This window comes from Haliotis cracherodii, unplaced genomic scaffold (genome assembly GCF_022045235.1).
Source record: "Haliotis cracherodii isolate W230 unplaced genomic scaffold, xgHalCrac1.p SCAF_3, whole genome shotgun sequence".
NCBI lineage: Eukaryota > Metazoa > Mollusca > Gastropoda > Lepetellida > Haliotidae > Haliotis > Haliotis cracherodii.
Genome location: NW_027266286.1, coordinates 76,059,701 through 76,073,954, shown reverse-complemented (window position 1 = coordinate 76,073,954; position 14,254 = coordinate 76,059,701). Strand labels below are relative to the sequence as shown.

Below are 14,254 nucleotides of genomic sequence, written 5' to 3'. Positions count from 1 at the left end.
GTCCTTTTTCCAGGTTAAATCAATACAATATTGTACAACATGCTTGCATGGGGATCCCGGCAACGGTACGTTAGAATCATCTCCCAAAGTTATTATTGCCGCATAATAATTGTAACTTTTATCATTTTATAGAATGGCGTTTGTAGAATCATTCCGTATAAAAATGGGTGAACCTTTACCAAGCATCACAAGGGACGAGAGATTGAATCTTATGCTGAACATTAGGGTTCCAGACCGAACGGTCACATTTGATCTTTGGACGGATTCCGGGACAAGTGCAATGTGCAATCAGCAGTGGGCCGCCATGATCGAATCCCAAGAGGGTTTTGTTTGTTTCTGACAGTTATTTGAAGTTTCAAGAAACCATTGAACCTCTAAGCGGCTTCCCTCATGTCCTCTCTGTTCACCAGGGAAGGGAAGCGGAACATGCTCTCTTCTCAGTTCTTGTTAAGCCGGGGTTTAAAGTCTTTAGTAACACATTGCATTCTACTTCTAAAAGAAATGCTGAACTTGTTAAAGCTACAGTTATCCAACTCCCTTGCAAATGGTTGTATGATGGACCCTTTAATGGTAATATTGACTGTGAGGAACTGGAAGAAGAATTGGCTCGGGTAGATCTTGAGTCAGACAATACCATGGTTGTCTTGACCTTGACCAGCAATAGGGCAGGGCAGCAAGTATCCATGGCACGCATAACAAGACCTTCTGAGATCTACCATGAGAAGGGTATTCGTGTGTTCATGGACGGATGTCGCTTTGCAGAAAATGCATTCTTCATCAAAATAAGAGACATGACGTATGCTAACAGTTCAGCAAGAGACATTGCTCTTGTGATGTTTCCGCTAAAAAGTATGGATTGTGCAACATTGGTGGCCTTATAGCAGTAAGCGACAGGGACCTCTTCGTCACACTTTAGACCCGGTTAAGCCGAACAGAAGGGAAATGGACATTAGGTGGCCTGGCCACGAGAGACCCCGACGCCATGCCGATAGGTTTGTTGGAAGGGATTGAAGACTATCTGAAGTATCGCATTGAAACACTGACACAATTTGGAGATTTACTGAAGAAACCTGGCGTGTCTATTGTGGAACTGGCTTCATTACCTGTGTGCTTCATTGCCTGTGTTATCCTTACTGTACAAGGGGCGGTCGGGTAGCCTAGTGATTAAAGCGTTCGCTCGTCACGCCGAAGACCCGAGTTCGATTCCCGACATGGGTTCAATGTGTGAAGCCCATTTCTGGTGTCCCCCGCCGTGATATTGCTGGAATATTGCTAAAAGCGGCGTAAAACCATACTCACTCACTCACTTACTGTACATCTGGCTTCATTACCCGTGTGCTTCATTGCCTGTGTTATCCTTACTGTACATCTGGCTTCATTACCTGTGTGCTTCATTGCCTGTATTATCCTTACTGTACATCTGGCTTCATTACCTGTGTGCTTCATTGCCTGTATTATCCTTACTGTACATCTGGCTTCATTACCTGTGTTATCCTTACTGTACATCTGGCTTCATTACCTGTGTGCTTCATTGCCTGTGTTATCCTTACTGTACATCTGGCTTCATTACCCGTGTGCTTCATTGCCTGTATTATCCTTACTGTACATCTGGCTTCATTACCCGTGTGCTTCATTGCCTGTATTATCCTTACTGTACATCTGGCTTCATTACCTGTGTGCTTCATTGCCTGTATTATCCTTACTGTACATCTGGCTTCATTACCTGTGTTATCCTTACTGTACATCTGGCTTCATTGCCTGTGTTATCCTTACTGTACATCTGGCTTCATTACCCGTGTGCTTCATTGCCTGTGTTATCCTTACTGTACATCTGGCTTCATTACCTGTGTGCTTCATTGCCTGTATTATCCTTACTGTACATCTGGCTTCATTACCTGTGTGCTTCATTGCCTGTATTATCCTTACTGTACATCTGGCTTCATTACCTGTGTGCTTCATTGCCTGTATTATCCTTACTGTACATCTGGCTTCATTACCTGTGTGCTAATTGTTATCCTTACAGTACATCTGGCTTCATTACCCGTGTGATATTTCTTATTCTTACTGCACATATGACTTCATTACCCGTGTGATATTTCTTATTATTACTTGCCCGTGAAGAGATCACCCGTTTAATAAACATAGAGCTGCATTACATATTGTGTAATACCAAAACGCGAGCTTATGTACTCTCGGAACACGTTTCACGAACAAATATTGAAAGCTCTCAACATCCCTTGGCTTATTCAACGACATTGCGTGTGGAGTTGATAGATCAATGAGAGGAGCTTTTGAACACGATGACCCCAGCAACGTTGTTGCTAGGCTGACGTCACATGGCATTGTTTCGCCGATGGATCTTGCAACAAAGTTCCACAATTTACGTCATCGGGTATTGTGACGTTATTGTAAACTTTGAGGGGCAAGGCCCGTTCCACAAGGCGATCGTATTGTAGCGCAACGCCAGTCGATAGTCTAAGTTAAAGTAAGTGAGTTGCGATAGTCTTAGCCCTACGATAATTTTGTGAATTCTAAAGGTGGACCGTTGTATGGTATTAAATTCATACGTTTCAACTTTTGACGTGTTTGAAGTATTGTTCTGTTCAACTCAATTGGACTATGCCGTGGATCGTGTAGGTGTCAGCCTATTCATACTCAACAGTATAATTCTAAAAACGTTATAAATGGCAAGTAATAAGTACAATGCTAAACTCGCTCCCGTGTAAAACCAATTTTATGAAACGAGTGAATAGTTGTGGTATCGCTTTCGCTCGTCAGATACCACAACTATTCACTCGTTTCATAAAATTGGTATTACACGGAAGCTCGTTTAGTATTCTCTATTTGTTATATACATAAGTATGAAATATATAGATATATAGTGAAAATATAAAAGGTATTGTGAAATAAATTTGAAAAATGATATTTCACTGCAGTGAAAATATAAACTTTTATTTTAACCGGTGAAAATATTAGGTTTGAACCGAAACTACTTTCATCTCGAGTTACTTCCCCTTGATACAAAGGGACATATTTTCATGATTACCTCCCTTGGATCGTCTGCTAGCCAAAATGAGCGACAAAATAGAGAGAGATGATGTGGATAATTTATTATCTGCTAATAAATTACAGCATACTTGGTGATAAAAAGTACCAATCGATCAGTGATGATGATGTTTCAAGGTTTCTTCGAGATCTGGAAAATGGAAACACAAGAAAGAAGACAGATAGAGACATTAGAATTATCAGTGAGTACCTAGTGATGGTTGAGGGGGAAACTAGAAAAATTGAAGAAATCGATGCAGTATCTTTAGATTCCTATTTGTCAAGATTTTTTCTGTCAGTAAAAAAGGATGATGGATCAGAATATGAACCAGTCAGTCTAAAAAGCTACCAATCTTACCTAGAAAGATACTTGAAACAAATGGGTTCTACATTTAACATCATTTCTGATATCACATTTGCAAGATCTAGAGAAACACTCAAATGCAAACAAAAAGAACTTAAATCAATGGGTAAAGGCAACAAACCCAAGGCTGCTGAAGAGCTGTCAGATACGGATATTGATGCCATGTACGATGCCAAGACCCTCGGAAGTGATAACCCCCACAGCCTCCTCCACACCATGTGGATGATTTGTTGTCTGAACTTCGGCATGAGAACTGGAAAGGAAACCAGAAATTTACAATGGGGAGACATTGACATTAGAAATGATGATGATGGATCCGAGTATCTTATCTTTATAAGTGAGCGACAAACAAAAACAAGACCTGGGGATAATCCTAAAAATATACGGCAAATAAAACCAAGAGCCTATGCAACACCAGAAGACCTGGAAAGATGCCCTGTCAATGCATATAAATTGTACAGACAAAGACGACCACCAGCCTCTTGTACACCAGACAGTCCATTTTTTTCTAGCAGTCAATAACAACAGGAAGGAACAGTCGTACTGGTACAAAAAAATGCCCCACTGTGTGTCAACAAGCTATGTGGAATTATGACAGAAGGTGCTAACATAGCTAACATAGCTGATGACAAAAGATTGACACCATACAGGTAAATATTCAATATCTATATTAGTTTTGGATAAACACTTTAGTATAATATTGGGAAATACAATGCCAATCAGAAAGACAGACAGACAGACATTCAGTAAAAGGCCAGTGGCCCGAAATACAGACATGTGAGCATGACATTTACAGGGCACAGAATATATCATTAATTATTTTGCCAATGCCAATCAGCCATAAAGTAATTCAAAATAAATTAGGTAATAAATATCAAATAAATGGCATGATATTGAATATACCTGAATCATTTGGGTTTTATTTCAGTATGAGGAAACACCTAGCCTCAGAATAAAGAAATTGACATCCATCCATTCACTTAATTATGTGTATCACTTTTTAATGCCACTCACAGAATTGAGTCTATATGTAGATTAGCTAGCTCGTATATAATTTGGAACCGAGCGCTTAAGTCTCCATGAAACAGTAGAAACAAGCGAATGCAACCTATTGCAGAATAGCAACATGAAAACAGTTTCAAGGACTTGGTAAAAGTAAAATGCATGATGTTCGTGAAAAGTTAACACATGACGGGCAGACGGCATGATGGGTGTAGTGTAATGCAAGCAGCGTATAGAAAACACACAGGAAAAGTGTGCAAATACATTAGTGATGGGGTCACGGCATTCACGAGTGGAAACGAAAAAACTAGAACAGGACTGACGGATAGGGTGGAACTCAGTCAGTCCTGGAACAGGGCGGGCTTAATGGGTGGAACTCAGACAAGCCTGGAACAGGGTGGACATATTGGGTGGAAATCAGACAAGCCTGGAACAGGGTGGACATATTGGGTGGAACTCAAACAAGCCTGGAACAGGGCGGACATATTGGGTGGAACTCAGACAAGCCTGGAACAGGGCGGACATATTGGGAGGCAATTTCAATATATGTTATACATCACATCCCTATTTTTCTGATGATATGCACTTTATAAACCATGTTTAAATTCTAAACATGTTTACAGGTGTTTAAATTCTAAACGTGTTAAGCGGTTTTTAAATTTGGATTGGGGGATGTTGCGTTAAGGATGTGTTCAGGTGGCAGTTTGAGGTCATGTCATGTGTTTACACACGAAACGTATTTAGATAGACAATTCTAAATGCTCATACCGTTAAGGATTGAAACACGTTTCTAAACATGTATGTGTTTAATTCTTTTTGGTGTAAAATTGCATTATTTTTCATAAGTAATATTTACTAATCGTCAGCATCTTCGCGCTATCTACCAGGCAGGATAGTATATTGGCTTTTTGAAAACCTTCTGGTCGCTGTCACTATTTAAGTTTGAAGAACTCACTCGGCTTGTTTCTCAGTGTGGCTGTGACGTCAATATTGATTGAAGATTCAGCGCCAAATTGCTCTTTTTGTAATGAGGTTTGTTTGTTATCTAACAATAATAACAGTATTGGTATATGTCTAACTATAGGCAATGTATATTCTCCGGTAATTTTCAAGGGGAAAGTACAGGTTCCTTTGCTTGATGTCAAAATGCATATATCCGCTCAATGAGGTAAACATTCTAATGTGATCCTTATTTTACTGTAAAGTACTATCCCCAAGTAGTTCACCTCATCCGTCGTGCTGACGAGGTTGTACTGGAGGGGGTCACAGTCCTTGTAGAAGGCAAAGAGAACTACCCCGACCATGCAGCACAGGCTGACAATGAGCACCAGCTGGGCCCCGCTGCACCACATCGCACTGCAACACAAAGCAGGTGTATCAGACAAATCAAGTCAGCTCTTTTCACATTCATTTCCAAAGGGCAATTCAATTAATTGAATCCTTCTTCAACCATTGCAAATATTGTAAGTCCCTGTGGTCCCAAGTATGGTGATCTACCTTCAGTAGCTGGCGATCCATAGCCCGTCTTTATATTGTGTTGTTTAATGAATGTATGTTTTGACAATACAATTTCCAAAAAGAAACGCATAAACCGTATTTGCTGAGAAAATGTTGTATATTAAAACATAAATAACTTGGTAGGAAATGAACTTGAGTACATGAAATTTTACATCCGTTTAGGATAGATCAATGTCTATACCATGATGTCCATAACTTGAGATAAGGCATTCACAATATTCCCCTCAATCGTGAATGGAGTATCAATATAATTATGTTGTGCCCACCACGTGCACGAGTAACAGTTCTCACACGCCTTGTCATGGACTGGATGAGACGCTGGATAAAGGCCTGGGGAATCCTCCGCCACTTCTCCTGCAGAAATGCAGCTAGTGCTAGGAGAGTTTGGGGTTGATGTTGACGCTGACGGAGACGACGATCAAGTTCATCCCACAGGTGCTCTATTGGGTTAAGATCCGGGGAACGGGACGGCCAGGGGAGCACGTTGACATTGTTAGCAGCGAGAAAAGTCGTTGTGACACGTGCCGTGTGGGGCCGGGCGTTGTCCTGCGGGAAAATCTCACGTTGGACGTCAATGGCTGGCAGGAGGTGTGGTAGCAGGATGGTGTCTCTGTAGCGTACAGCCGTCAGGTTTCCCTGGACTTGGAGTGAGTGAGTTAAGATTTATAGTCACATCGGCAATATTTCAGCCATATCATGACTAAATCAAGTTGGACAGTAATCATACATAAATAAAGACATTTAAATCTGTCGACAAAGGACAGTAAAAACACTAGACCATCACAGATGTAGATTGTAAAACTAGCATAACATAATAAAATTTGTAACAATTCACAACAATACACAATAAAAATGGCCTATAGATCACCAATAGCCAAAGGTAGGTCACCATACTGGGTACCATGGGGACTTACGATACTTCTGCTACCTACATGGTACTCCAGCAGGATTTACACCATCGCTCCGGCTACTGGTGATTGTCAGCAAGTTTAAGCCAAATCAGTTAAAAACAACAAGAATTCTACGATTAAAAACATGGAAAATGAAAAATACTTTGAATGAAATAGGACTTATGTACCCTCTCAGGGGGACAATTATTTTACGCTACTTCAACCCCCTTTGAAGGAACAGCCACTAACAATCACAGTCATATAATCATTTTACCAAATTAAAAGCACATACTTTATACAATACATATCAAAATTTATCAATCAATTCTATTTCTTTTAAAAAAGCAATAATTAAATGAGAACTTACCTTAAAAAGATCCTTCATAGATGAAACCGTGAAATAATTGTCCCTTGTGATGGAAAAATCAACACAGTCAAGCAGGACATGCTTGACTGTGATTCTTTCATCACAAGGGATACAGAATGGAGGATCCTCACCTTTTAACAAATATTCATGAGTATAACGAGAATGGCCAATACGACATCGTCTTAATACGACTTCTTCAAATCTGGACTGACAGCCCAAGTAGGTATAACCAATATCTGCTTTAATTGCATGTAATTTATTTATACCCACTTGAGTGTCCCACTTCTTCTGCATTAGGTCTTTGATATAGGATCTAATAACAGGTTTATAGTCACTGTATGGTAGTAGAAGTGGTGTCACAGATTTGTTGAGAGCTGCCTTTGCTGCAGCATCAGCCATAGTGTTACCCGTGATTCCAACATGACTAGGCAACCAGCAAAAGACGATGTCGTATTGGCCAGTAGCAAGGTCATTATACAATTCTAAAATATCTAAAATGAATGGATGATGCGAAGAGCTAGATTTGATTGCCTGTAGACACGATAATGAATCTGAAAAGATGATGAACCGTTTACAACTGTACTGTTTTGGGATATATTCTAAAGCAGTTAATATTGCCTTGGCTTCAGCAGTGAAAATGGAGCTATGGTCTGGTAAGCGAGATGAGACGGTTTTGGATCCAATGACAGCAGCACTGGAGACTGTGCTGCCGTCCTTGGATCCATCTGTAAAAATAGAACGGTGGGATTCGTATTTAGCTCTAACTTGTAAATATTCTTGCTGATATACTAATTGATTTGTGTCTTGTTTTTTAAATTGTGTGAGAGTCAAGTCCACCTCCGGTCTGATAAGTTGCCAAGGAGGGGAAGACAGAAGCCTGAAAGGAGAAATATTATCTAAATCAATATGTGCAGCTGTAATGTGGGGTTTAATCCGAATGCCTAGTGGTGGGACCAGCTTAGGCTTACTATGAAAAAGGTCTTCGTAATGGGGTTGAAATATACAGTTATATGCAGGGTTTAACGGGTTAGAACGTAATTTTGCAATATATTGAAGCGATAATTTGATACGCCGCTGCTTTAACGATGGTTCATCAGCTTCTACATATAAGCTTTCTACAGGAGACGTTCGAAAGGCGCCAAGACATAGTCTTAGGCCCTGATGGTGAATAGAATCTAATTTTTGTAAATTGCTCTTACAGGCTCCACCATAAACGATGGAGCCATAATCTAATTTAGAGCGGATTAGAGACCTATACAAGTGTAGGAGAGTTGATTGATCACCTCCCCACTTCGTATTGGCAACAACTTTCAACAAATCTAGAGCCTTCAGGCATTTAGTTTTAAGATAGTTAATATGCGGTTTAAAAGTTAAATGGTGATCGAAAATGAGACCCAGGAACTTGGCCTCCTTTACAACCTTGATAGGAGTGCCATGTAAAACTAGTTCTGGATCGTTGTGGTGCTTGTATTTTCTACAAAAATGAATACAATTGGTCTTAGCTTTTGAAAACCTAAAACCATTTTCAAGACACCATTTTTCGATTTTGTTGAGACATAGCTGTAACTGTCTCTCGATGGTACGCATATTTTTACCACGACATGAAATATTAAAATCGTCCACAAAAAGTGAACCATCAACTGAATCATTTAAAACTTTTGACAAACTGTTAATTTTGATACTGAATAAAGTGACAGACAAAATACTGCCTTGTGGGACACCCTGATCCTGATTATAATGATCAGACAGGGTTGTACCCACTCGGACTTGAAATTGCCTGTCTGTTAAAAACTGGGATATAAAATGAGGCAGACGGCCTCTTAATCCAAAATCATGAAGATCTTTTAAAATACCATGTTTCCATGTTGTATCGTAAGCTTTTTCTAAATCGAAAAAGATCGATACAGCATGTTGTCTATTTACAATGGAATTTTTAATGAACGATTCTAAACGCACTAAATGATCGATAGTACTTCTGTTCTTCCGGAAACCACATTGTATATTGGTAAGAAGATTATTTGTTTCCAAGTACCACACTAATCGATTATTTACCATGCGTTCCATCGTTTTACAAACACAGCTAGTTAGTGAGATAGGTCGATAATTTGATGGATCAGAATGATCCCGCCCAGGTTTGGGTATTGGTATAACAATGGCATTATGCCATGAAGGTGGAAATGTCCCAGATGTCCAAATGTCATCAAATATAGTCAACAAAGTTGCAAGGCATGATTCGGGCAAGTGTTTCAGTAGCTGATAATGAATATTATCAGCGCCTGCTGCTGTATCATGAGCTTGCCCTAAGGCAGTATATAGCTCATGTAGTGAAAATACCTCATTGTAATCTTCACCATTATCAGATGTAAAATTTACTTTTTTCTTTTCCTGTTGGAGCTGATATTTTTGAAATTCAGGAACGTAATTTGATGAAGACGAATGTTGAGATAACGTTTTCCCAAGGCTATTGGCAATATCAGACTTATTCGTTAGCAAAGTATCGCCATCCTTTAGATGGTTTACTGTAGAATTTGATCCCTTGCCTTTGATCTTTTTGATCATGTTCCATACTTTGGACATGGGGGTACGAGAGTTAATTTTTGAGACATAATTCTGCCAGGATTGACGTTTATTTTGTTTGAATAGACGCCTCGCCTTAGCATTTGAAATTTTGACAGTGTTTAAATTATGGACAGTGGGATGTTTACGGAAGTATTTCTCCGCCTTCTTACGACATTTCCTAGCTTGTTTGCAAGAGTCATCAAACCATGGTTTACGAACATGTGGGTTGACGGAGGACTTAGGAATTGATTCATCAGCAATTTTATTCAGTTGATCTGAGAACAACTGAATCGGGTCATTAACATTCTGAAAGGACGTAGGTTGTAATTTATCTTTGCATAAAGATTGAAATAAAGGCCAATCAGCCTTCACAAAATTCCATCGAGGTGAAGGTGGATCATCAGCGGGATTAATGGGTTTAAGCACCGTGGGGAAATGGTCACTCCCACATAGGTCATCATGGACAAACCATGAAAATTCATTCAACAAAACTGAATCCGTCAAAGACAGATCTAATGATGAATACGTACCAGTTGCAGGGTGTAAGTAGGTGTCCGAGTCATCGTTAAAGATGCAGAGGTCATTATCAGAAACAAAATCCTCAATGACTTTACCCTTTTGATTAATGATAGAACCTCCCCATAAAGTATTATGCCCATTTAGATCACCCATGATGAGACAGGGCTTTGGGAGCTGGTCGTACAGTTTTTGGAGATCATTACGCTGAAGATTTGAGGATGGAGGAATGTATAAGGAGCAAAGTGTGAAGGCAATATGCAGTGTAAGTCTAACTGCAACTGCTTGCAAATTCGTGTCAAGCGGAACAGGACTGTGAACAACGCCCCGCCGCACCAAAATAGAAGCACCTCCAGTAGCTTTATCTCCCGGAGGAGAAAAAGAATGATAGGAACTATACTGCCTTAATTCAAATTTATCAGTATTTTTCAGGTACGTCTCTTGTAAACAAATTGCTGATGGAATAAAATCAGTTGTTAATAACTGTAGTTCGTTAAAATTGTGCCTAAGCCCTCTGCAATTCCATTGAAGTACATTTGAATAATTCATGGCGGTTCCACAGGAGATCGCTCACGTGAACGTGAAGAGGAGTCACAACTGTTGGTGTGATGTGAGGATGGAGTAACATCCATCTCTAAAGGTTCAAAGAAGTTGTGAACATCTACAGATGTTTCAGTAGGAGTCGGGATCTTTGTTGTAATTTTCCTGTTTTGTTTTTTCTTTTGTTTTCTTGACGTGTCAGCTGATGTTTGTACAGTAGCTGACATTTCTGGAGCTGCTAAAGATTGAGTCAAAGTTTCACTCATAATCTTAGATGGTGGAGAATTGTCACATGCTGTAGTAGCTAATTGAGGTGTCTGGCTTTCAGATGTTGTCGTAATAGGCATTGGATGGTCTGAATTTGTCCATGTCAAATCTGTTTGACATTCTATTGATCTAGTTGTGGAAGGGCGAGAGACAGCTGCAGCATAGGTTTGTGTTGATGGAGGAGACCGGCTGGCAACAAGTTTTTTAGCATCTAGATAAGACAAATTATTTTGACATTTGACAGTCAAAATATCCTTTTCCAGTTTCCACAGTGGACAGAATTTGGAAGAAGCAACATGTCGGCCATTACAATTAACACATTTGAGTTCAGCTGTACAATCAGAACCGTCATGATTGCTACCACAGCGGAAACAAACAGACGATCGATTGCATGTCTTGGACCCATGTCCAAACTTCTGACACTTATAACATCGGAGTGGATTGGGGACATACACCTCCACTCCGATGTTGAAATAGCCTGCCTTTATTGATTGGGGTATGGTTGAAAGGGAGAAGGTGAACAAATATGTGTTCGTAGGAACGAAGGTCTCACCGTCTTTTCTTGAGAAACGTTTCACTGACGTGACATGTTGTTCCTGTAATTCATCAAGTATCTCGTCCTCTGACATCTCAGCCAGACAACGGGCTCTGTCGCGGATGATACCTCGACTTGAATTTAGCGTTCTGTGCTCAGAGACAACTACTGCAGTGTTTGCAAACATTGTACACTTCAAAAGATTGATAGCTTGCTGTCTCCGTGCACACTCCACCAAAAGAGAGCCGCCCCGGAGCCGTGAAACATTTTTTACCTCTCCGCAAATACCTTCAATGGCTTTGCAAATTGCAAATGGATTCATTTTTAAAGGATGATCAGTTCCAGATTCAACTACAAGAAATCGTGACCAATTAGAATTTTGTTGAACAGAAGCAGCGTCAGATGAGAAAGTCTCAGCTTCTAAACGTCTTTTCTTTTCGTTGCGGTTTGAACCAGAGAGATTGTTTGCCATGGTGAAAGTAAATTATTCAGCACCTCTGCTCCCCACCCACCATGGAGTGCTACAAAGAGCGATGTTATATTGCACCGGATCTCCAACATGCAAACATCAGGGATACAGAGGTGGTATACTCCAGTAAGAACAACATGAATAGCTGTATTTGTCTATCAAATAAAATGCCAGGCTGGTTCGGCCCATGACAGGAAATTGAAGACATACAGAACTCAGAGGTCGAAAGTACCAGATTGGCCCATGAGCCACCGCCTTCTGGCGTAAGACTCTAGGCAATTTATTCAATCCAAAATTGATAATAAACACAAGATATGCATGGCCAAGACCGAAATTTACATTAGAATACAACACATGTGTGCATATACATTATTACGCACAGGGCCTGGCATGACCAGCCGATTGATAAGACCGGGCCCATCTTACCACCCGTCTAGGCGAAGTAAGGGTCGAAGTAGTGTGTTGGGCAAAGGAACACAGTTCCAGGAACCAGTGCCCTCAACTACCAGACTCCCGTCCTCCGCCGACACAGGGACGCAACCCACGGCAAACGGGCTGCCCACTTTGGTCGCCTCTTACGACCAGCAATGGGGTGCTGTGGAAATATTCTACCCCGGTTCCACACGGGGGAAGAGCTATTAGCGCTACCCAGCACTCACCACGAGGAGGTTGCTCTTCACGAGTGCCCCTGGACTTGGACAAGATCGGTACGATCAGTGTAGGATATTGCCGCCCACATCATCACACTCCCTCCTCCAAATCTGTCCACTTGACGCACGCAGTTAGGGGCATAACGTTCATGAACACGTCTGTAGACCCGGTTCCTACCATCTCGTCTCTGCAACAGGAATCTGGATTCATCGCTAAACCAAATGCGTCGCCAGTTGCGAAGGTTCCAGGCAGTCATGTTGTTACACCAACGGAGATGATGAGCACGATGGTGACGACGTAACACGTTCCCGACGTAGGGTCTCCTGGCTCTCAGTCCATGTTCTCTCAGCCTGTTCCGTACAGTCTGGCCTGATATCCTCCTAAGTCCTGGCACCCTGGCTGCAGTGCTCTCACCCGTAGCAGTACGGTCACGCAAATGGAGGACCCGGATGTAGCGATCCTGGGCTGTGGTGACTCTAGGTCTCCGTGTACGGGGACGGTCACTTGTTGTGCCTGTTTGGTTGTAGTGAGCTGCAAGCCGTGTTATTGTGCTTTGGCTAACATTCAGACGTCGGGCAACAGACGATTGGGACTCGCCAACCTGCAGTCTTCCAATGGCGATGTTCCTTGTGGCAGCATCTAGACGTGGCATGTTCATTTGGCTTGGAAACACCTTCTGAACGAATGCCTATTTCCGAAAGCAAGCTTGCTTTTTATTGCCAAACACTGCATGCTTTTCCTGCCCAATTTCAACGTGCAAGGTGCCACTTGTTGCGTTGTGGCGATGCATTTCTTACTAATTCTAAAAAAATCACATCAAAGTCAACATTTTCAAGAAAAATCGATTTGTTGCAAACGGAAGTGTGTTACCAATATTGATACATATTTTGACGATAGTATGAATACAATAGGTATTATTTTCGTTTTGACATATCAGTAACACCTATTCATAACCCATGTGGCGTTAAATTTTAATTCACGTATTAACTCAACCATTACAAGGATTTCAAGTGATGTAGCAGGAAACCAACAGAGTGTGCCTGGTGAAGGCCTGGGAGGCCGAAAGCTTCACTGCGTATATTAATACGTTCAGGACGTGCTCGTACAAGCACATTATCCATTATTCATTTACTTCCCAGTTACTGGAAGCAGGTGTTGGTGATGGCTGAATTATGTTTGTTCATACGAAAGCATCCAGCATGTCAAGCATATACATTCATACATACGAATTTCTTAATTCCACTTCCCTGGCTAGTTGCTATTTCCATGTAAACTGGTGTGTCAAACATGTACTAACTGTGATTATGTTGTACCGTGTTGTACCGTGTTGTACCGTAGCTCCCCACATGAAGACACAGGTACAGGGTGTAAAACGTGTTATCGTATCCTTCATTATGTGGGTCGATGTTTGGTAGTTTTTGTTGACACATGCCTGTTATAAAGTGGAATAATACAATGTTCTCTGTCGGCTTTCTGTCGAGCTTGCTGATGGTTATGGACATGTTTTCGTTGTTAGATGTGCTCTACTACC

The 14,254-nt window shown here is 41.0% G+C and overlaps 1 pseudogene; it reads left to right on the top strand.

Moving 5' to 3' along the window:
- The first annotated feature begins 133 nt into the window (after positions 1 to 133).
- LOC139475715 (tryptophanase-like) lies at positions 134 to 1,156 on the top strand (annotated as a pseudogene).
- Positions 1,157 to 14,254: the final 13,098 nt, after the last annotated feature.